The sequence below is a fragment of the Cibotium barometz genome, chromosome 29, assembly GCF_041138505.1.
Source record: "Cibotium barometz isolate CiBa-2024 chromosome 29, ASM4113850v1, whole genome shotgun sequence".
NCBI lineage: Eukaryota > Viridiplantae > Streptophyta > Polypodiopsida > Cyatheales > Cibotiaceae > Cibotium > Cibotium barometz.
Window position 1 is genome coordinate 31,158,898 of NC_141074.1, and position 26,778 is coordinate 31,185,675.

The following is a 26,778-nucleotide window of genomic DNA, read 5'->3' on the forward strand; positions in this document are numbered from 1 at the left end:
CACACGCCCCCTCCTCCGCCTCTCCCACACGCCCCTGCCCCCAACGGCCCATTTTGGCGCACATGCCCCCTCCTCCACCTCTCCCACATGCCCCCTCCCTCTCCCACACGCCCCCGGCCTCGTCCGCCTCGGCGCACACGCCCCCTCCTCCACCTCTCCCACACGCCCCCGCCTCCGATGGTTTCGGGAAGAAACCGAAATCGAAACCCAACTTTCTGCCGCACTCCCGCACTGGGACGACGCTCCTCTGACTTTCTGCCGCACTCCGTGGTGGGCAATGCTGCTCGGCCTCCTCACCCGGCCCCGGTGACCCCCTCCTCCGCCTCGGCGCACACACACCGGGCCCCCTCTCCCATCCGATGACCCCCGCCTTGGCGCACCCGGCCCCGGGCACCCGGCCCCGGCCCCCTCTCCCGTCCGGCGACCCCCGCCTCGGCGCACCCGGCCCCGGCCCCCTCTCCCGTTTGGGGACCCCCTCCTCACGCCCCCGCCCCTGGCCTTCTCCGCCTCGGCACACCCACCCGGCCCCGGCCCCCTCCTCTGCCTCTCCCTCGCGGCCCCGGCCCCCTCCTCCCCACACGCCCCCGACGGCCTTCTTCGGCGCACACGCCCCCTCCTCCGCCTCTTCCACATGCCCCCGACGGCCTTCTTCGGCGCACACGCCCCCTCCTCCGCCTCTCCCACATGCCCCCGCCCCAGCCGGCCCCACCCGCCCCCGGCCTCCTCCGCCGCCTCAGTGCACACGCCCCCTCCTCTGCCTCTCCCACACGCCCCCGCCCCCAACGGTTTGGGGAAGAAACCGAAACCGAAACCTGACTTTTTGCCGCACTCCCGCACTGGGATGACGCTCCAACTTTCTACCGCACTCCTCGGGCAATGCTGCTCGGCCTCCTCACCGGCCCTGGTGACCCCCTCCTCCGCCTCGGTGCACACCCACCCGGCCCCTCTCCTGTCCGACGACCCCCGCCTGGGCGCACCTGGCCCCGGCCCCCTCTCCCGTCCGGTGACCCTCTCCTCACGCCCCCGCCCCCGGCCTCCTCCGCCTTGGCACACCCACCCGGCCCCGGCCCCGGCCCCCTCCTCTGTCTCTTCCACCCACGGCCCTGGCCCCCTCTCCCATCTGGCAACCCCCTCCTCATGCCCCCGGCCTCCTCCACCTCGGCGCACCCACCCGGCCCCGGCCCCCTCCTCCCCACACGCCCTTGAGGACGGCCTTCTTCGGCGCACACGCCCCCTCCTCTGCCTGTCCCACATGCCCCCGCCCCCGACGGCCCATTTCAAAATTTCCACCCTGTGGCCCAAATTTGAATTTCAAAATTCCCCCCCTTCACCCCAAATTTGAACTCCAAAATTTTTGCCTTTCGCCTTCCCCCCACCGACCTCACACGAAAAAAGAATGTCCGGCCGACCTCGTGTTTGAACCAGACAAAAGGACCTACGAACCCTAGATCGATTTTGTGTGTTGAGCGAACGCGATTCTGTGTGGTGAGCATGCAGTGCCCGTAATCGCCATCGTGCATGCCATCATATGCAATAAGAGGCTCAAACTTAAGTTTCAGCCATACCTCCACTTATGTCCAACCTTGGGGATGTCTTCCAACACAAGGCACAATCTCAAGTTGAGCGATCTTTACGTTGCCCTTGTAAGTGAGGCTCAAACTCAAGTTTGACCCTTATGTTATGGTTCCTAATTCATTATGGTACATCACTCAAAGTTGAGTAATCTAAGTTTGGATACAAAGTATATGTGTAGATATAAAAATGACTAGTATTGTATTAGCCTTGGTGTATTATTTAAATCCTAAAAGTAATAGCATTTTATTTTAATCTTATAGATATATACAAAGAAGGGAAAGACGAAGATAACATTGCTCAACTAGAACATCATCATGAAAGCCCTACTAGAGAGATCAACTCTCATGATTCAAATGCTAGAATTAATGAAGACAACATGGTGGAGGTAGATCACGTCGATGATTCAGCTTTGCAAGCATCTTCAAGGACTTCAAGTGATAGGACTAAAGAGACTAAGGACATTCCTGATTTGCAAGTTAATGCTGAGGTTAGTGAGAATAAAGATAAAGTTAATGAAGAGCTTCAAGAGACTTTTGCAACAACCAAGGAGAGGCAAGAAGAGATTGTCGAACAAATTGATGAGGCTACATATGCTACGAATAAAGGGAAAATAGTTGAAATCAAGGACTCTATGGCAAAGGGTGTTGAAGAAATTGATGAGGCTACATATGCTACGAATAAAGAGAGAATAGTTGAAATCAAGGACTCTATGGCAGAGGGTGCCAAGAAATCTAAAGGTAGATCTTTTTCAATAGGATGTTATTTAAGATGATTTATTCAGCAATTTTGTGTGTTAAAAAGTATGTTTCTCAGCGAGAGTTGTTTTTGCAGGTACATCTACTTCTAACAATCACAAGTACAGCTACTTCTAACAATCACAAGTTAAGTGCACAAGAAATAGAGCAACGTGTTGAGGAGCTACGTTCCAATACACAAAAGAGTAGGCCTCTAGGAAGTTTATATTCTTTTGAGAGAGATGGAGATAGATTAGTATTTCAATCTTTACCAATCAATAGGGAAATGCAATCAAGTCTAGGAGCCATTGTCATAGATGAGTATGGGAGCATGAAACGAAAGTAAACTTGTGGATGTTTTGTTGTAATTAGCTCTCATTGATAATATAGGATCACTTTTTTTTAACATTGCTAAGTATGCAAACACATTAAAGTGTTATCATTCTTTTGTATTGTATGCAGAAAATATTCCTCGTGCAATCACCATAAAGAAACATGCACTTATACTTGATCTTAATGGAGTTTTACTCAACAAGGAAGAGAAGAGGCATCCACAAACAAATTGTATTCGAATTGATGTTGGTCGCACCACAGTTGTTATTCGCCCCGGGTGTTTTGAATTTTTGGATAAGATCTGCCAGTACTTTCATGTTGGTATTTGGTCCACCATGCTACACAAGAATGTTTGTGCCTATGTAAACACTCTTGAACAGTATGCACATAAGAAATATCATTTCTTTATGGTGTGGGGACAAGAAGAATGTTATATTCATAATCTTCGAAAAGTGTATAGGCCAGATAAGCCTACTGTTGAGGCTATGTTTAAACCTTTACTCAAGGTTTGGAATCAGTGCCAAGATATTTGCAATAAGAAGAATACATTGCTTATTGATGATAGCCCTTTCAAGGGATGTGTTAATCCAAAAGACAACTTTCTCTTCCCTGAAAGTTTTCAAGGAGGACACGACTACGTACTGTGCAATGACCTTCTACCCTACCTTTTATATCTAAATAATACAATTGACATTAGGTCTATTATTTTGCTTAATTGGCTAGGTCAATCTCCTATCACACATGGTCATAATTTATTTATCGATTTTCAAGATGTACTGGAAGAATGGCTCCAATTCACCTCCCTATTTTTGCAAGAAGAGCTCAATGAATATTCAGATAAAGTGGAAAACTCATCTTCTGCATCTTCATACTTACCATTGTATGGTGATAAGCTAAAGTATGTCTAATCAAGAGGGGAAAAAAGAGAAGTAGAATCCATAAGCAAGGATCTAGCAATGTTGGCATCCAAAGCTGGAGTACCATTACTATCCAAAGACTAGCTAAGCTTGTTAAAAGTGTTACAAAAGAAGGATTTTGAGTGATCAACATGCTATTGCTTATGCTACTCATTTGGGATATGATCGTGGTCATCTCATAAGTGGAGTTACAGCAAAAGCATACATATCAAGGCTAAAAAAGGCTTACTTGAGCTTATGGGTAGGATAATGTCTGGTTTCATTAAACATTGAGTGATAGTATAATAAGATTCCAACCTAACCCATACTAGTTGTTGCTGCAAGTCAAAGGAAACCATTTCTGAGGTCTAAACGTGCAGTTTGAAGTATGGGATCTGCACAAATATCAAGACTTGTTGGGTGCAGAATGTTTGGAGCCATTTTGTACTAAAAGCCCATAAGATAGACTTAGGCTTTGGCCGAAACAATGTTCTTAGATGGGCTTAATTTTTGGATTGTACGAGCCAAATCTTTACACTATTGTATCAAGCAATCAAATGCCTCCAAACTTACTGTCATTTGATTATCTCTTTTGTCAATATTTACAATTCGATTGCAATGAAGATGTGTTTGTTTTTTATTGAAGATATTGCCTTGTCAAGGTGTAAGGCAATGAATATCATAATTTAATTTGGATAGACTCAATTATCTCAACAGTGAAAATCTTTTATACATCATATTCAATAAATTTGATGAAATTTAGCATTGAATATACTCGCTCTTTTATTTTTTTGGATGAACTAATGAGGTATTAGAGCGTTTGTCTATGAAGGTTTAAGACCATCCATATCATGGATGAATTTATGTTGTTGGCACATAATATATTTATTTAAAATTTTGAATGTCCATTAACCATACATTTTGTTTTCAACAGGATATGTTGAAGCATATAGCTTTGATTTCAAGTGTACAGAAAACTTACTATTGAGGTGGCACCAATCATTGGTGACTCATGTACCTAGAAGCAAAAGAGTTCCACCACCCCCAGATACAATAAGGAAACAAAGAAGAGTATTGATACTTGAACTCAATGGTGTTTTACTTAAGACCATTGAGATGCAACATGGTGATGTATGTCCAGAGACTGGGCAAACATATGCATCTTGTGGAAGAGAATACAAGTGTTTGGTATTTGATTCGCAAAGATGCATTCACTTTCCTTGATTTTTGTATGCAATGGTTTGAGGTATGGATCTGGAGTACTAATAGACTACAAAGGACTCGACGCATTCTTGAGTTGTGCTTTCCTCGGCACCATCAAAAGTTTAAGGTCGTAGCAGGGCAGGCAGCATGTCAAAAGACGGATCTTCTAATTGGATATCGATTTGTATACCACAAAAACTTGGATGTAGCATGGAGAATTTTTCATGACCTGGATGGAAATAACATGCTGATTTTTGATGATACCCTCTACAATGTAATGTGGAATATGCCCGGAACCTACTTGATTTTTGATGATACCCTCTACAATGTAATGTGGAATATGCCCCAAACCTACTTGATTTCATGACTTGTATACATGCATGTATGTATATATATATAATCTCACACAATAAAAAACCCTACATACATACATACATTCATAAATACACACATGTATGTATGTATGTATGTATGTATGTATGTATGTATGTATGTATGTATGTATATATATATATGTATGTATGTATGTATGTATGTATGTATGTATGTATGTATATATATATATATATACATATATATATATATATATATATCACCACCACACAAGATCTATTGACCAAGCAAGTTCTATATATAGATATGATCAACTAACAAACCCATTGTAGCATACAAGCATTCATTAACCTCCAAGTCATCACCTAGCCTTTTGTTAACTCGTCTACTAATAATCTTCAAAGTTGTGAAAGCCTACACATAACATGTAGAATACCACCCTTCAAAGTTTTGAAAACCTATACATAACATGTAGAATACCATCCTTCCATATATACAACTCATATACATGACACTCTTCCACGTATATAACTCGTATACGTGACACCCTTTTACATATAAAACACCATATATAAAACTCAGATATGTAGAATATCACCCTTCCACATATACAACACCAAAAGCATTAAGTCATTAAAATGCATACACCACTATGTAATATACCGCAAAATAATATCCTTATATATCAAGTGTAGGATAAACATCCCATAAAGCATTACTATCAAAAAGTGATGAAGACAAGTATCTAGCCCATACATATCAAAGAGTAGGCCTTGTCCATGTGAAACCTACTTGGATATCACATGGACTCATCTTCTTCAATGCGGAGACAACACCTTAGCATTTCCTTGACACAGAAGCACTAGAGGCTGACACGCGAGTGCATGTGCATATAATTAATGGAGAAAGAAACTATAGATCCTTGAAATACATATTTCAAAAAAGAAAGCAAATCATCATGTTTATCCAATGGAAAACCCTAGTCAAATCCAACACAAAGATCAACACACATATACTCAAGACAAAAAACTATAGTGTGAATAGCATAATGCCGGTAATTTTCCTCACAAAGAAGGTCTAAGAGGTGATTCTTGACTATATTAGCATCCTTCTCAATAATGCAAAGACAGTTGCGCAATAAATCCCTTGATGCCCATCCCATTCCTCCACAACCTGCAAAAAGACATTGATCAGTGAATCCCCTGGCTCAGTGAAGGTGCATAGTAACCACCTGTGGCTCAGTGAAGGTGCATAGTAACCACCTGGCATAGCAAAATACAATATTCATATCTCTTACGTGCTACATATCAAGATCATGATAATAATGTTAAGGTTATAGAAACACTATATTGAAATCCTCTCACCTATGTATGTTCTCGGATCTCTCAAAACCTCCCCGGACATAAGATCTACCTTGAATCATGTGTTGTGTTGTTACATGAGATGACTCTCTCTCAAAACACTACTTTGAGTTGGAAATGATTGTTTGTCTATCTCTTCTCCAACTGCTCGATCCATATCTGAGACTGGGTATCCCTCTCGCCAAAACAGATCCAGGAGAAAACTTCTCACCTAGAATACATATCCATTAACAAAATTCCACAATATAGTTAATAGGCAAGAAAGTAATAATGAAAGTTTCCATGTTACCTGTTCCCCATCCTCACGCACATATCCTCGGTCCACCAGCAACATATATGTCCCATGCTAGAGGGCCTATATCATTGTATGGTTCATTGTGATATGCAATAGAATAGAGATCAAGTGTTGAGTGTGCTATCTCTCTCTCGCCTATGGAGTTCTTAGTGTGGTTTAATCCACCTTAATTATGTTGCTTAATCTATGTCCTTCACCATGATCAATCTATGTTGCTTAATCTATGTCCTTCACCATGATCAATCCCATTTTTGCATTGTTAACATGGTATCAGAGCTTGGGTGGGCTCTTGGTCATGATGAATATTTATGTATAGTTTTTCTTGGTTATGAGTTCTTTGATTAAGCATTATTTTCAGTTATTATGAGAAAAAATTAGCACACTCATATTATCTTTTGGATTTTCATTTGTGAGGATTTGAGAGAGATTTGGAGATGCCATTCTCAAGGTTGAGAGCAGATTTGCAACAAGGAGGTTGCATAGAAGCTGCCCAAGAGAGTTGCAAATGGGAGTTTTGCAACATGAAGAGCTTGCTCATCATCAAAGAAGCTGAAAATTGGAGATTTCAGCAAGTATGAAGACTATGGAGTCTTTGGTGTCATCAAGTATGAAGACTATGGAGTCTTTGGTGTCATCAAGAAAGCTGCCAAGGAGCTTTGAGAAGGTATTTTTGGTGATTTTGTCTCTAATTTGGTATTTGAGCATGGAAGAATGCTCAATGTAAAGAAGGGTCGCTAATTTATAGGATGAGTGAATCCCATGGCTCTTGCAATGGCTCTTGCAAGTTGGTAAAGAGCATGTGTGGAGGTGAAAGGCTTGTCCAAGAAAGGGGCAAGCATTGTGGGCAAGAAAAGGAGCCCATGAATGTGCACATCAATCGGAGGGATGTGCTGATTTTCTCATGAAAGATGAGAAATGTTCAGTGGAAGCAAGAGGAAGCTCTCACAAGGTATATTACCTTAGGTTTCTTGCAAGAAATCCATGAAGAAGAAGCAGCCTTGAATGGATGCATCCAAGGGAGAAGCATGCAATTTTGGAGCTCAATGGGACCTCATGGTAGCCATGTCAATGGCAATGAAAATTTCAAGGCGGAGGTTAGTTGGGATGCAAGAAGAGCCATGTTGGGAAAAGAAGAGAGATGGCAAAAATAAAAGAGGGGCAGAATTCAAGGATGCATTGCGGAGTTTATGTGCCTTACAATATGCAACATAAAGGTTATGCCAAAAAGAGAGACAAAGAAAAATGGGGTCCATCTGCACAAAAAAAAACAATTTGCAGCAGAATTGCATTGAAGGTAGAGCCCGTGGTGCTTCTGGTAGCCACACGCCCACTGGGAAGTACAAGCTGTGGTACTACACAACTCTATGCAGCTTGCAGAAGGCGCTTGTTGCACACAACTTTGGTTGGCAGAGCTCATGGTCGACAAAGAAACAACGAAGATGGAAAATCAATGGGGTGGCAATAGAAAATAGTGAAGCCTCCTTCATCAACAATGAAGATGGCCAAGCGAAAATAGAGCACAACCTCCACACACGACCGTGACTACCAAAGTAACACTAATAGATCTAGAACGAGTCACTCACAACAAAATGATGCACTCAGAGTAGCTGATTTCAGTGAAAATTCAATAAGAGAAAAGGCAACTTGTGGCAGTGTGGTAGTGAGGCGAACATAGCCACTGTTGCAACAACAAAGAGAAGTGACAGTTTGCCAGCAGCATTGACGCCGCCTCGAGAAGGAGCTGATATTCATCGCTTGTATAGCAGCAAAACAGGATCGTGTGGCGGATATCACTCCACCCACCCTGAAGATAATGTGTTCCATTATTTTTAAAAGAAATCTACCCTTAATATTTTAAGTTTTTGATAAGAACAATATAAAAACACCTTACCAATCCCTTGTTCACATGAACCTCACATTGGTGTGAAGGCACTCAACAACCTCAAGAATGGAATGGTCGAGCAAGCCATAACAATAAAGTTGAAAATTGTGTCCATGCAAGACACACAAAACTGTAAATTTCTTTTATCGCCTGAAATAGCGGGCAAATATCGGCTTTGGTGGCAAAAGCCATGGATGGTCATTTTTTTGAGATGGGTGCCCTACCCTTGCATAGCGCATAAAAAGGTTTGTAAAATTAAATCACCCGTAATTGATAATGGGTAACCGTGCCTGAGCCTGCATGCTCAAACGAGATGTGTATTCACCCATGGTATGAGGGTAACCATGCCCGAGCTCACTGTCCGAGAAGCTCAAAATGGTTGTTGTGATGTGTGCATGAGCGATGCACGTGTGAGGTGCATGCACATGGGTTAGTTCCCACTTGAACTTCTACGTTCAAATTGGACTCAGTGGTTCCGCTGTTGTGAGCAAGTCGGCTCAAAATGGACTTTGGTATCTAAGATGATAGACACACGCACAAATGTTTGGTTGATGGACACTCCAAAGTATCATTGAGGGGGAGTGTTGAGAGGTAGCAATTGCGGGTGTGCAATGCTACATTGATGGGTGATGGGTGAGTTATGGAACACCTCGATTAAGAGGGGGTGTTGAGAGATATAATTGTAGAGTTGTGTGTATGTGGGAAAGCACTCTAAAGGTGCAAGATATTGTGGCAAGATAGGAATGCCACATGTAATATTGAATGGTGTGTGAGTATTGACCAAAAGAGTGGAAAAGGAGTTGCCACATGGATGATGATGTGTAAAGTGGGATAAGGCTAGAGCGCCTATATCATTGTATGGTTCATTGTGATATGCAACAGAATAGAGATCAAGTGTTGAGTGTGCAATCTCTCTCTCACACCTATGGAGTTCTTAGTGTGGTTTAATCCACCTTAATTATGTTGCTTAATCTATGTCCTTCACCATGATCAATCCCATTTTTGCATTGTTAACACCATGCAGATCAAATCCTAGCTTCGTGGAATAGTAATATATAAGAGGCAATTGGTGTACCAAGCTACATGCAATGTATCATCCCTCATCCGCAGTGTAGTTGGCTACGAACTTCAAAACCTATAGAAAACCAACCCTCTTAATGATGACTCTACATAAATAGAGTAGTGATTGAAGAAATTCCATGTAAACATTATTCTCACCTGAAAGGAGAGATCATGATTAAAGACATTCCATCCCATAACCTTATTTGAATCCAAAAGCTGGACCCACAAACGTGTGGGGAAGTCAGCTCATACTAGGTTAACAACCTTTCGACTAGGTGAGCCATTGTATGATAGGTCCTTTTCTTCCACCTTGTCCAAGAAGTAAGATAGCCTGAAATAAATAATCATTTGATAACCTACTTGTATTATGATCAAGACAATAATTGGTGTGCAAACATCAATCCTCACATCTCATGTTGTCTGTCTGCTAGTATAGACAAATCTCCTGCAAGCACATATATGTATGTACAAAATTGCACACCTGCTTCAAGACAAAATCAAATCATGAATGTGATAAAGTAACAAGTCTTACTAATACTTCATAAATCAAGTATTCATACATGTTCACCTTGTAATCTTTCCCCTTTTACTTACAAAGTCAAGGGATTTTTTTGTCTACAAGAAGATGAAGCTACATACAAGTAAAAATATTCAATAACTAATTGTAGGAGACCACAAAACAATAGCATGGAAACTTAAATCATAAAGTTTTCTACCTGCTCTTTTCTTCATTTTATATCTCTCCTCATGAAGTTGGGGCTCGTTCTCCCCTATTATAGCCTCCTCATTAATTTGCTCATGATCTACATCTTCTTGTTCATTTTCTTGGTGGGCTGTCATATTTTCAATGAAGCCTTGATACAAAAGTTAAAATATGAAGAACATTAAGAGATGCAAATAATGGGTGGAAAAGAAATGGAGGCCTACGGATATGACACTCACTTGCATGCAAGTTGTCTTCTGTTGGATATCGTTTTCCTATTGGATAATCCACCCACCAAGGATAAACAATAAGTTCCCATCGAGAAATACCAAAGTCCTTAAATCTAGGCGAGTACATGCTCTCATCACTGTGAAGATTAACCTAAGCTCTCACAATCTGAGGCATCACATTAAAGATTTTGTCCCTGGACAACACCCTCATCCACCTACCATGGATAGGAATGTGATCATGAGTAACACAATGCATTCTTTTTTATTAAAAATAAATTTCTTTATATATGATAAATACCTATAAACCAGTCAGAGTGTCGATTTGTCTAGTTCAGGCTGCTTGTCTGGTCCTCGATAAACACTCCTCATGTCGTTCCATAGATCAGGGAAGACATCACACATATTTAATCGCTTTTGCTCCTTGTAGAAGGTCTCAAATGTAGCAGGTAATGGAAGATCATGTTGCACACGTAGTTCTTCCACAAGTGACTTTCCTGCATCAAGCATAAATCCCCAATATGTCTCTTTCTTCATGTACAAGCGAAACCTATTAGCATCACTAAGTTGAAGAGCAAGATCCTCTGTTCCATACATCTCCTTGGTCACTTCCTTGCCTACTCCCTTGCCCTTTTTCTTCTTGTCAACTTTCTTAGTGGTGATCAAGAGATGGATCAATTCTTTTTTACTAATCAAGAGATCAAGAGATGGATCTTTTTAATATAAAATCACATATAATTAGGTATAATAAACCAGAACAACACACATTCTTACCTCTCTGGGGAGATAAGTGAAGTACACATTATATGTAGCTTGTTCTTGGAAATAAGAGCGTCACTCTTTTTTCAATCAAGTGCACCGTGAAGAAACCAGTGCCATTTGTTGGATTGGAGATTGGGGCCATCTTGTAAGAACAATCCCTAGTTTAAGTCTCTACTTCATCCCGAGCTTTGTTGTAGGATTTTGTGTACTTTTCTAGTGTCATTCGCTCTTTATCCAAAGGAGTGGTGCCTTTTTGCACAACAGTTATAAATTCTTCCTATATGAACAATCATAATGAACCAAGAAAGTACTTAAGTATGCATAACAATGTCCCATTGATCAATAGCAATAGACACCATATACCTTCCAAATGATTTTTTGTGCAAGAATCGACGCTGGAGCATTATACCATGGGTTCCTTAACTTCTTCTCTAAGGCCATTTCAACCTCCACCCAATTCTTTTCCTCATCCGTCAAGAGGTTGAGTAGAGATGTCTTATTAACAATTCTAAAATTTTGTAATAAGAACACCTCATGAGAGAATGTATGCTCAATGTGAGCTTGGGTGAGCCTAATGAGCAAATGCACAAATAGAAAATCTTAATACTTAAAAAATCACACACCCAAGTTTAAAAAATATATATATACAATTGAATAACTTACTCATCCGTAAATTTAAGAGCAAGGAGCAGCTCTCCTTCCCTTTGACGATCTACATTGGTGAACAAGCACCTCACCTTGATGTGACAAAATGGAGAGTGGGTATATGTTGCATATAGAAAAGAAATAAAAAACATTGACATTTGGACATTGTAACATGAAAGATCACAACATTCAATATGCTACATACCTTCTTGGATGCATGCATACCAAGCCTTCAATCTGTGATTACCATCTCATACTAAGAAATTTTGCCCTCTAAGATCTCTCCATTCATCATTGAGCTCTGAATCAAACATGTTTGAGAGGTGAGTTCATAGGACCCCATTCCTGGATAATCTTCCAAGATGACATGAAGAAAGTCAAGATCACCTAGCCTTTGCAAAGAAACCAAGAAAGGGGTAGAAGAGACCACATAGCCCTCTAAGTTAAAGCTTGACTTTAGGAGGTCTACTTCGCTTAACGCCGTACGAATAGCTTCATTGGGCACAAGCCTACAGAGTGGTATAAGAGGAGGCTCTATGGTACATTGCCCATGAAACTGTGTAAATGTGTCCTTCAACAATCCCAACTGGATCTCCTTGCCAAAAATCCGATAATGGCTCTCCTTTTACAACTTCTTGACCCTCACCTTGTGTTCCTATTTGAGTAGTATCATAGTTGATTGGATGGGCTATCTGAATTTCATCAACTTGTGTCAAAGTAGGGTCGGGATTAGTTTATACTACAGGCACCTCCTGTGTTGATCCAATTCTAGATGTACACTCATTCACTTTGGTACCAGTATGTCTAGAAAGGAGTTTGTAATCCTTGATACACAAAATTAAAAATAAATTAATGTCTTCATGATTGAATAAGATTCAAATGAGATAATTTATCTTTTGATTATGTCTTCTTTTTTGGTCCCATAAACCTTTTGATCGCGTTGCCTTTCAACTTAATGTAGAAGTGTACGTGCCGGAGAATAGAGGACATAAAAACTAGAGTGTCATAACCAATACAAAAGCATGCAATAGTTGAAAAATTCATATCAACTACTATGCAAATCAAATAGACTAGTGCAATCAAAGACCACTAGAATATGAATCAAAGAGATCTTTTTTAAGAAAAAGAAAGAACAATATGTTGCTTGTGAAGAAATGGCAAGTGGGAAACTCGCATCTCTCTGTGCCGCCCTGACATCATTCAAACCCTCCTTCCTCGCATGAGATTACAGAACCCTAATGTAAAGATCAATGGTGTTGCTTCTCTCGTTAAAGCCAAACAAGGTCATGATTGTGCGTGCAGGAGCTATCCCTTTCCTGGTGGAGGTCCTCAACAATGGCGTCTCTGAAGCTCAAGAGCATGCTGGTGGGGCTGTCTTCAGCCCTTCTCTTGCCGACGAAAACATGCATCCCATAGGAGTCCTAAATGCGATTCCTCCCCTCATACATCTCCTACGCTCAGGCCTTCAGGATCTCGTCCAGATGCAGCGCTTTACCATCTGTCCGTCCAAGCTCATCAAGGTTAGGGTGGTCCCCATCCTCCTTAATCTAGCAGGGTATAAAGATAGACTTGATCTGACAGTCAAATTGCTCCTGATCCGCTGCAATGTTGCTACTAGTCCAGGAGGGCGAACTACTCTTTTTGAGCTCAATGCAGTCACCAGACTGGTGAACCTGCACCCGACATTCCAAAACAGGCTGCTGCATTTCTCTTGCTTCTGTCTAAAGGTAACCTAAGAAAAGATCTTGCATTACTGGCCATCATGAAGAAAAGTTCATCTGGAAAGTTGATCTAGATGCAGACTTAATTCTATCCAGGGACTCCTTGTGCTCGCGAGAAAGATCTTGCATTACTGGCCATCATGAAGAAAAGTTCATCTGGAAAGTTGATCTAGATGCAGACTTAATTCTATCCAGGCAGTAACCTAGAAGGAACAGAGGGTGGCCGGATTCCTCAAAGATATTGCACATGAGTGGTGTTCTTCCGCTCGAAATCAACAACTTGCCACTTCTATGCAGGACATGATGGATCATGTCTAATCGCCGCAGCTATGATTTGGTGAACGAAACTCGAAACTCTACACTGAAAGAAGAAGATGAATGGTCAAAAGCCAAAAAACTTGGGGCCCTTCGAGCTCCTCCACCATCTGCGCAGATGGTGGAGGGGCTCGAAGGGCCCATATTTTCTACATTCGAGCCCCTATTTTCTACAGTATATTCACCGCTCCCAGCCCTTCGAGCCCATAATTTCTACAGCTCCAACTGCTTCGAGAATCAATTTCTTACAGGCCCCTATCTTCCACAGTAAAAAAAACGGGGCCCTTTGAGGTCCTCCACCATCTGCGCTAGATGGAGGAGGAGCTCGAAGAGCCGCTTTTCTTTTACAGTGGCTACATGCGCGCCTCCGCAACGTCGTGCCCTAGGATATAAATGATAAGGTTATACTATTATTTTAATTATAATATATATTTTTATATATTATATGTAAGATTTAACATAATATTATTATTATACATAATAATAATAAATAATATTATTATACACTAATTCTTTTACATAATATATAACCTAAACAAAGGTTATTATCCATCCCCAATAATTTATAATAGTTCTAATATATTATATTATTTTAATATAATATATTATTAATATTATATAATATATAATACATAATAATAATAAATAATATTATTTTACAATATTTTTTAATATAATATTTAACCAAAAAAAAGGTTGCTACCCACCCCCAATAATTAATAATAATTGTAATATATTATATTATTTTAATATTATATATTGCTATATATTATATTATTTTAATATAATATATACTATATTATTTATAATATAATTAAAAACTATAATATTATTACTATACACTAAGGTTGCTACTCCCAATAATTAAAAATAGTTGTAATATATTATATTATTTTAATATATGACATAAATCTTGATAATATAATATATAACATAAATATCAATAATATAATCTTGAGTATATAAATAATAATTTTCGTAATATTATGATTATATACTGTAATATTATTATTATACAGTAGGTTCTTTTATATAATATATAACCCCAATAAAGGTTGCTACCGCCAATAATTAATAATAGTCATAAATCTTTATATTATTTTACATAAATCTTTATAATATAATATATAACATAAATCTTAATAATATAATATTGAGTATATAAATAATAATGTTCATAATAATATTATTATACAATATAATAATAATATTATTGTACACTATGTTCTTTTATACAATATATAACATAAATTATATTAAGAAATTATTAAAATAGAGAAATATTTATTTCTTTATTAAAAAACATATAAATTCTCGATTTTATTCAATAATTGCCCTTTTAAGAGGAAGTAAAATGGAAGTACGAGGAAAGCAAAATTCAATAGCCCCATCTCTCATATATGATTCCCCTGGAGAACGTGCAAGATATTCCAATCATTCTTAAAGTTCGCAGAGCAATCATATTTAAGATACCCAATTCTCATGATGATGACTATGTAGAACATGCAAGAATCACTCCCAATAGCTCTTTCATTTGAAAAGGAAAATTTGTTTTGATCCTTAGTCATTTACGCACAATGATATTTATGTCTTTTAGTATTTAGAACTCCCTCTATTCTTTGTGTTTCTCTCTTGCACTAAACTTCATTCACCTCAAAGTTTCTCAGGTGGAGTTATAATGGAGGTCACAACACTATAGAGTGGGTGGCAGGATATACATCAACAATCTTATCAAGCCGCTCAATTCAACTAGTTCAAGATAGAGTGATTGTAAGCCATCAATACTTGGTGAAATTTCATCAATCTCTATTTGATTTAGAAAGATTCAATGCTCTAATATTTGATGATGGTAATGATGAGGGCTCATCTGTCTTGGTGAATATACCAAGTGAGGTTGATGTTGATGGCAATCAACATTATGTGATCGATTCACCATTGACTTTGAAGTATGTTGTGCTTCTAAAGAAGAAGTTATTAGATGAAGCTATCAACAACGTCATTGATTTGGAGAGTCAAGGCCCACCATGCGCAATTATGCCAGAAGCTCACATTCGGGCATCAACCTTTTCTCCTTCTAGATTTGCTGACTTGGAGTCTTCTAACAATGAAGTAGAGGTCTCACAAAGCTTTATCCCTTTCCTATTAGATACTCACTGAAGCAATGTGATGAAGACACACATTACTAATATAAAATGGAGGATAAATGTGACATAGATTCCTCGAAAATACAATGAGAATATTATCATGGAATTCACACCAACATCTGGGAGGTGAAAACAACTCATGGCATGGAACAAAATTTTGATGGACACTTATGGACAAGACCTATAACAACAAACATGTCAATTGATTTTACTGTAAGGTTAAGCTACTGCATTGGTTCCATCGAGTGCCACATAGTCACATGCCCTTACTATGTAAGTAATAAGATGTACAACAATGCTTTCTTCAAAGGTTCTCTACAAAGAAAATGTGCTCTTGGACTTATGACAAAAGAGGGTACGAATAAAATTGTGTGTCACTTTTGTCAAGAAAGCATGCTCATTGTGTTGCCATTTACAACTGTCAAGTAAATTATGTTTTGCCTCCCTCAAACACTATGACTAGGTTAATGGTGCATGTTGGTGATCATCACCATCAGGTACAATGTGGCACTTCTAAGAGAAGAATAGATAAAACTAGACAACTAGTTGCAAATGTTCTTTTAGTTGACAAGAATGCAGGACCAAGAAAGGTGCAGAAGATGAATGTCACAAAGGAGCTCTTGACAACATCTTTGTTGAGGGATGAGATGGAAGATGAGATAGAGACTATTCCACTCGGAGATGCCGAACTTTAAATTTCCTTGAAGAGCTATCCCCCTTGGTTGAGAATCGAAGGTGAGACTTAAATAATAATTCACTCAAGCTTTTTGTTCTAGCCAGATCTTTTATTGTTCCATGAAAATATATTTGTTTCCATCCTCAAGTTCAGGAGAATAGTTTCAAAAGAGAAGAAATTAAAGATGCCAATGGGAGAAGGCTATGATAGCCTATTGGGACTAAAGAAGAGGTCAAGGAATCCTTTTTTCCATGGAAGCTGATTCCCAAGACAAGGATTTCCATACAAAATATGTGTTGTATGGAAGATGTCTACAAAACGACATGCCTCTGGTGTAGATCTTGTAAATAGGATGTGAAGAGATGGAAATGGTGACCTCAACATGTCATGGGTTAAATTTGACCATACTCATAGAGTACTAGAATGGATCACTATGGCAAGCCATGTGTATGATCCAAGGTAAGATTACTTATCTCTATATCAAATAAATAGTTTGTGTTAAAAAAATAACATATTTGGATGGAGCTGACTAGGTGTGTGTGTGTTTTTGTAGTGCCCAAGAGCTGATGACCATTGCGACATGTGAGATGAAGGAGGAAGATGAGACAAGCCAAATATTATTCTAGGATATGCTTAATGAGACCATGAAGCAGTGTGGCTACAATAGTGCAAACTTCTATGGCTTTATGGCACAGATGACGCACATGCAAATTGGAGAGCAATGGGAATAATATATAATGGAGACCTTGAAAGGATTATGGATGGTAGAGAAAGGTCATGTATGTTCCATTGGGAACAAAGTTTACACCAACATACCAAGAAGTACAATAAAAGGGTTTGCATGAAGAAAATATCTCCATGTGTGAAGAATGGAGAACTTGTAGAACCAAAGATCAGGACCTTGCCCAAATGCAAGTGAATGGTGGAGAGGAGCAGCTCAAGACCAAAAGAGCATTTCAGCACTGGATAGTTGGCTATGTTGGTGGGGTGTGAGGATACCCCACTGGGGGAGTCTCATGTCTATGGTAAATCCTTCGTGATTTTCATTGGGTAGAATCTTATCGATTTTCATTGGATATAAATTCATTTTTCTCTATTTACATGTATTTTCTTAATTACTATTTTGTTCAAGTGCAAAGAAACCCACTTGAAGAGGCACACACTCCAAGAACAAATCTAGCTAAGAGTATGCATGGAAGCTGGTTAGCTCGAGAGGGAAACAAGAAAAAGATCCCCTTATATGATGCATATGTATCTGATATGGCAAATGCTTTATTGTAAAGTGCAAAATGATATACTTATATGAATAGCAAGCATGTGGGAGATGGTCCTAGTTTAGAGGCCTTGATAACTAGAGAAACTGTTAGGAGTACACTAACCCCACCAAAGGTGATTCATATTGTTCACAATGTAGTTGCATGGAATTCAATGTATGAAGACACACCAAAGATTCATGGGGATAGAGAGACAATTCAAAGAAAGAGACAATCACATCTGACAATGTTGGGATAGAGAAGAATAGCTCACATCGACCTGATTATGTGATGGAAAATAGGGATAGAAAGCAAAGGGGTTGCCTAAGGAAGATCAGCTTTGACTTTGGAGCTACAGGAGAACAACAGACCCATGGAACAGTTCCACAGCAACAAACAGTTCCATAGCAACAATCAGATAGAGATGCCTAATTGGGTGTAGTTGAAAAACTTGTGCACAAAACTTCTTGGGCTATATGCAAGACTCCAATGAACTTTAAATTAAAATGTCTAGGTTGGGTGGAATGTAAGGTAAAGTGTAATCCTGTCATCCAAAGTTCAACAAAAGGCGTAGTGGCTCCTTGTTTCTACTCTCAGAGAAGACACCTAGGTCCAAGAGGGTAGAAATATCAAATGATGTACTTTTGCAATGATGATGTCACACACACTTGGCATCCTAACAAGCATCACCAAAGAGGAGATAAAAGTGCTTAAGCAGGCAGGGTTTAATCTTCAAACAAAATTTGATAAACAGTCTGGAAATCCAAGTATGCAAGTAGAAGTTGAGGTCACCTCCACAGCACAACCAGAATTTGAGGATGCAGGTATAACTATGCAAGAAGAACCAAGAGATTCCTCCATATGGAAACGAAGGTCTAGAAGGAGATCTACAATATCTAGGGATGTAAGTAAGAGAATTGCCAAAGCTCAGTTAGAACAATTTATCTTAAAGGGAGAGACAATTATAGTGCCATTGAAGAAGAGTATCTTTCATGTAATATCAAACAACAAGCTCTAACATGATCTGCAATATGATGTGTATGTGTCAAAGACCAACCCTCTTGCACGTGCCCTAATTTTCAAAAGAGAGAAATAGGGAATAAGTCATATCTAGCTTACAAGAACATCTATTTTATATTCGTGGTTGTCTTGGGCATTGATGAGAATCAACATATGTTTGTGCATCAAGAAAACATTTCTAGTAGAGATCTTGCAAGAGTTCTAAGCTCAAGAAGGAACCATCCTTGAGGGTGGGATACAAAAATAGGGATGCTTTAAAAGACTCTACTTTTTGGAAACAATTGTCTACATTTTGATGATTGTCATGTACATATGTGAAAGAAGTTCTCGCTTCTATACTATTTTCTGATCGCAAGTTGCAACTCCAGGGGAATTAGGTTCCCTTATAGATTATCATTTTTGCACACTTAAGCAAAGGCATGATGATGTTAGATACTGCTTTTGATAAGTTAATTGCAAAGGGGGCTTAATCTATGTCTCAACTCAATGGCCATATTCATGTTGAAAAAACTAAAAGGTTTCTCTTTTTGATAAATTCTACCTTTGAGAGTATTTCATTGTTGCTATATTAGTTGCAAACATGATATATTAGCTTCCAATTCTTTGGTAATAATAGATTACTTCTTGAGTGCAATAAAAGCTCACAAAATTTTCAAAAACGCTCGTGGTCCAAAGCTCACAAAAAAATTCCCCAGAAGAAGGCAAATCAAGTTTGTAAGCCCAGTCACCCACCTTCTTGACTACCATGTATGGACCATAATATCTAGAAGCCAATTTTGGATTAGAATATCCTTTGAGGATGTTATGATGACTCTTAGAAATCTTTAATTTCACATAGTCACCTTCTTCAAACTCCATCTTATGCCTATGCTCATCCGCATTTGCCTTCATGACCTCTTGAGACTTCTTCATGTTGTCCTTGCAATGTTGAATAAGCTTACTCATCCTTTCCAACTCTTCCTTGGCCAAAGGATTAACCATTTGGTGCTCATGAAAGGAAAGAGATGGCACATGCACTTGATACCCATAAAGAGCCTTGAAAGGTGACATTCTGATACTCAAGTGCTTGCTTAAATTGTGACAAAATCTAGCAAGATAGAGCCACTCATCCCAAGATGTTTCCATATCATGAGAATAGTGTCTCAAATACACTTCAAGCGATTTGTTTGTACACTCTTTTTTCCCATCTGTTTGAGGGTGATAGGATGTAGATGGAGTGATTTGGGTTCCCATGTTCTCATATAATGTCCTCCAAAAGTACCCATGAACTTGGTATCCCTATCACAAATTACGTTAAGTGGCAAACCATGTATCTTGAATACATGTTTCATGAATTGCTTGGCAATGTGAGAGGCCCCATAAGTGATTTTTAAAGAAATGAAATGGGCTGATTTGGTGAGTCTATCCACCACCACAAATATTTCATCCCATCCATGCTTTGTCCTTGGTATACCCAAAATGAAGTCCATAGAAATGTGAGTCCATTTTCCATCTCGAATAGGCACATGATGAAGCAATCCACTTGGAAGTTGATGGCTATTCTTATTCTTTTGGCAAGACACACATTCCGACACAAACTTCTTGACATCTCTCCACATGCCTTTCCAATAGAAGTTCTTGCTCACTTTGTCAAAAGTTTTAAACACACCAATATGGTTAGAAAATGGTGAAGAATGAAACTCATAAATCACCTTTGAAATGTAAAATGAGGTAGGAACCAAGTACACCTTATCCTTGTGCCATAGGAGACCATTACAAAGCTTGTAATGAGGGAATTCTTCATCATCTCCTTGCTGTAATTTCTTATAAATATGTGCAGCACCTTAATTGATAAGATATTCCTCTTGAATCCTTTTGATCCATTCACTATACACTTCCATAATTTAAGTCATAGTGCAAGTCCACATGCTTGACAATGCATCTGCAACTACATTGTCCTTCCCAGGTGTGTAGGATATCTCAAAATCATATCCTTGAAGGGTAGCTAATCATCTCTTTTACTTGGGAGAAAGATTGGGTTGGTAGAGGAAAAATTTCAACACCCTATGATCACTTCTCACCTGAAATGTGCACCATAAATATAGTGATGCCATTTCCTGATTGCATGAAGTATAGCCAACATTTCCTGCTCATAAACATGCAACCCCATATCCTTCTCATAGAAACCTTTATACTCTAAAATGCAATGACACCATGCTCTTGATATAAAACTTCCCCAAGCCCTCTTTCCCACTTGCATCCACTCTCACATAAAATGTCTTTGTGTGACAAATCAGGGCAAACAAGAATAGGAGCCGATGTGAGAAAGGTTTTGAGTTCATAAAAAATCTTGTCGGTAATAGCATCCCAAAAGAAAGTTTCCCTCTTGAGTAGATTGGTAAGAGGTGCCCTAATAGATGCATAGTGCTCCATAAATCTTTTATAGAAAGACAACAATCCCATAAATCCTCTCAATTGAGTTGGTTTTCTAGGGGTTGGTCATTCTTTGACACATGCTACTTTATTTGGACTAGCCCTAATGCCCTTATCTCCCACCAAGTGTCCAAGGTACTCCACTTCATTAACCATGAATGCACATTTGCTCTCCTTTTCATAAAGCTTGTGCTTCCTCATCACCTCAAACACTTGTTTCACATGACATAAGTTCTCTTCCTTGGTCTTTCTATAAATCAAGATATGATCAAAGAACACTAGAACAAACTTGAATAGGAAGGAAGCCAATATCCTATTTATCAAAGGTTGGAAAGTTGCCACGGAATTTGTAAGGCCAAAGGATCTTAAATCAATCTTAGTGAATAATTTTGCACCTTTGACCTCATCAAGAAGATCATCAATGCGGGGAATTGGGTACCTATTCTTGAATAGTGACTTTGTTCAAGTCGTGGTAATCAATGCACATACAAAAGGACGCATCCTTCTTCTTCACCAATAGAACGGGGGATGCAAACAAAGATTGAGGTTTGGATAAGACCCATGGTAAGCAATTCTTGTACTTTCTTTGTCACTTCCTCTCTTTCCAACTTAGACAAATGATAAGGAGGCTTGTTTACAATATTTGCATTTGGTTCAAGTATAATAGCATGGCGAATCTCCCTCTTGGGTAGCAAACTCTTTGGCACTTTAAATATGTCCTCATACTCTTTGAGAAGAGTCATCATATCTTAGTCCATTTTCTCTATGTGTTGTCCATTACCATCCATCCCCTCTTGAACAACATGTAACACATAGATAGTGCCAAGAGTCTTGATTTCCTTCTTAAGCCGCTTTGGAGTGATCAAAGAGAGCCCTTTGGATGCATTTCCAGCCAATACCACTTGTTGTCCATATGAAAATCTCGTTCATGTGGAAAACGCTAAGAGAAGCTAACCAATCACACCTCATGATTGCATCAATGGGAAACATGTCCAAGACCACCGAATCACCTTTCCAAGTGTATGAAGAAGATAATGTCACTTGTGTACAAGGGCAAACCAATGTAGCTTTCTCATTTTCCCCATTTGCACTTGCACTTAGTAGGTTATGGGTAGCTCCATTGGAGATAGCTTGAGAGAATTGATGGATTTAGAGTTTATGAAGCTATGTGTAGTCTCGGAATCCACCAAAATGTGTGCAACTCTCCCATTAATGGTTCCCACTAATCTCAAATTATTTGGGCTCTTGCATCCCACCAAAAGCTCTTGAGAAATAGAGCATATGCAAGCTGCGTTTACTGCACTTTTAGATGTATCATCTCCCAAAATACTTGCACGACTTCCCCCACCAGGGTCAAATGGAAACTCATCTTCTTCTTGGATGAAAGAGTTATTCTCCAATGTATCATCATGTGTCTCCCAAAATACTTGCATGACATCCCCCACCAGGGTAAAATGGAAACTCATCCTCTTCTTGGATGAAAGAGTGATCCTCCAATGTATCATCATGTGTCTCTTCAATGCTATCTTCATATTCCTTCACCTCATGAGATTTCTTTCAATCATCCGCTTTATCCCTAAGAATTAGAGTGGCCATCACCTTATTTAACTTGCAAACATGGCCAGGTGACCTTCTCTTTGCATTTAAAGCATAAACTCTTGCTCCTCAGCTCTTCAATCTTTGGATCATCCATCTTTTGTGTCTTCTTGCAGGGTTGAAAAGTCTTCTTGATAAAACCATTTTCTTTCTTTGCATCATTTTGAACTCCACTTTTTGAGCTGTCCACCTCCAAATAATTATGAAAACCTAGAGGTAAAAGTGGGTTTTGTGGAAGGAAAGTTTTTTCCAACATTTGAAGAAGTATTAGATGGTTTTTGAGAGGGTATAACATTGTTCGGACAAAATAAGTAATATTTCTTGAAAACGAGAAACATTTGGCATCTTTCAAACCACTTTGATGCAAAACATCAAGTTTTATAGAAAAGTTGATGTTTTGCATCAACTAGATGCAAAACATCAACGTGTTCACACAACTTGATGTTTTGCATCAAAGTTGATGCAAAACATCAACTCTACCACAAAAGTTGATATTTTGCATCAAGTAGGATCCATGTTAGATGCTTCGGAGAAGAAAGCTGGAGGATCGGACGTTGATTTTCATAAACGGCCTATTATTAGCGATTTTGTCTGCGTGAGCATGCTCAGGTGCCCTATTCCACAAATTTTGAGTGTCAACACGACTATGTTTCGATGCGATTTGCAAACGTCAAGAGCGGTGTGATATCTGCATATCGCATCGAAATATAGTCATGTTGGTATTCAAAATTTATGGAATAGGTCGTATGAGCATACAAGCGCAAACAGAATCACTAAAATAGGCCGTTTGTGAAAATCAATATTCGATCCTCTAACTTTCTTCTCCAAAGAATCCGAAACTTGATGCAAAACATCAAGTTTTGTGGTAGAGTTGATTTTTTGTATCAACTTTGATGCAAAAAATCAAGTTGTGTGGAAAAGTTAATGTTTTTCATCAACTTTGATGTAAAACATCAACTTTTAGGGGGCTATTTTTCTTAACTTAGAATTATTTTTATAGTTTTTATGAGAATTGTTTTTATTTTTATCACCAATAAATCTACAAAAACTCATTCCAAATAGTAGATAGTAGCCGATAAAATCTCAAAAAATTAAAAAATCCTATAAATCATAGAATTAAAAAATATATTTGCTCAGGATAAGATGATAAAGGTAGAAAATAGGTTTAGGGCTAAAGACCTGAAAAACACACATGGTCGCAACCTTTGACTACAAATTTGAGGAGAGGTCATTTAAAAAAATGCTTTTCTATGTATCCTTGTAACCTTTGTAACATAAATAATATCGCTACATAGTAGATGCCAAAAATTCATGATAACAGAAGAGCTAGATGAGATAATTCATGATGACATGTAATCCATTGGTTTTGATCCAGATGTGCAAGGCTCTGTTGATTTGAAAAACCATGAGTCGATTGATTTGCCAATCCTGATTTTTGTTCTACAATTCAATTTAAAGCTGAATAACTATAAGCAAATACACGTGGTGGGACCATCTATGTCGGGGAGGGGGGTGCATGTGAGCCTGGACTCTGCCATGCCTATGTGCAGTAGTATGCTCTCCAACATAGGGGACCTTGAATCTAACGTCATTATGAAAGCTCCAAGCTCATCTCTACCACCATTCAAGAAGCCCTAAGCTCCTCTCTTTTCTCTTTGTACACAAAGACAATGTCACGGGCAAAGATTGCATCTCTCAACATCCTTCACATGTCGTCCAAATAATTATAACTAGAGCTCATTCTACACTACCCTTACACATACCATCTCTCAACATCCTTCACATGTACTCTAAATAATTGTAACTAGAGCTCATTCCTACATTACTCTTAGATATACCATCACCTACGTTCATGATAATGGCTATCTGGATCAAACATCAACATATGCATACTATGCATTTTCGCCACCACCACATATGTACATGATATAAGCTACAATTTCTTCCCGCCACTCTTATCCATATTACATAACAAGAATTTCCTTCATGAAAACAAATGCCTACATAGATAGAAATTTACATCCATAGGCTATATGATGTCTACCTCTAAAATTGTCCTGCCAAAAAAATATTACAATTTTCTACTCTTTTAACATGCGCTTAGGTTTACTAAGAGCCTCTATAGTTACCATCTTCTACATATATAGTTGCTAAAAGCCAAAAAAATGATGTCAAGTTCTCGTTCATCTTTTACTTATTGTACTTAATTTTTCCCATTTTAAGACATTGTCCCAGGTCATGTGTGTTGGTGGAGAGACACATAAGAGTCTAATTCAAGTCGCTTGTGCCAAACAAGCAAGCATAAGAGTCAAATCATAATTTTTTGGAGAAGGGAGGAGAATGACTAACCCAAAAACTCAACTTCTTATTTTGTTAAAGCTTTTCTTTCCCAAGAGTTGGTTTTGTATACTCCTTGCATCATACATGTCTTATAAATTAGACAACAATGTGTTCATTTGTTTTACAAGTTTTTTTACACGTACTTTGCAACTTTCAAGCATTACGATTACTTAAAAGAAAAATGGAAAGTCATGGACCATGATAACTACTATGCAAAGATGAAGATGTTTGAGGGAGGGGCTCTTGGCAAGCACTTTGCAAGCTTGGCCTAATCATTTGAGCTCTTGCCTAGGCCCGATGAACACGTCTTCCACGATATCCTCAAGCAAGAACTCAATATTTGTGGTCAAAACCTTGAATCCTATTTTACCAAGGGCCCTTCAGACCTCACGCTATCCTTTCATATATCATCTTATATAATAAGAAATAAGATTGTAACCATGAACTCACAATCTACATGATCTTGTAGATGGAGCTTATATAAGGACTATTTGTACATCTTTTATTCTATGGTATATATATATATATATATATATATATATAATATGTGATGTTTGTACCCACCTTATAATAAGAATAATAAATGATCCTTTCAAATTTTGAAGATTTGGACAATATGTAATAAATAGTAAGATTTGGACATTCTGTAATAAATAGTAAAAGTAGGGAACTTTTCTTAAAAGTTCGTACTTCATTAGGAAGACATATCAAGAGGTAATCATAATAGTCTTTAATGTGGGGTACTTGATTACACTTGTGATTATAAACTACCATGGTATAGATGACCTATAATCTCCAATATTTTTAAAAAACTGCATATGTTCATACATCCCAAGAACAAGATTTGGCAACTTTGTATCGTAGGCTATGTACCCCAAGGAGCCAAGTAGTATTTAGGGAAACCTTTGAGGACATCTCTACCGTATGGTACCGACCCCAAGTAGCCAAGTAGCATTTGAGGACATATTTCTTGTACAAGATTAGCTGACCTTGTACCATATGGTACCGACCCCAAGTAGCATTTGAGGACATATTTACTGTACAAGATTAGCTGACCTTGTACCGTATGGTACAGAATCCAAGTAACATTTTGTTATATACACATTATGTGTGCATATACTAGGAGGCTAACCCACATTAGGCTTGTTAGCATGGGAGCATGGGAACAAGCTCTAGCGGAGCATGGGTTAGGACTAACCTTAAAAGGGTTAAGGTTAGGGTCAGGCATCCAAGGGTCACACATGGGAAATGGAGAGTCAAGAGTCACTTGAGGGTCCTCCTATAAAATAG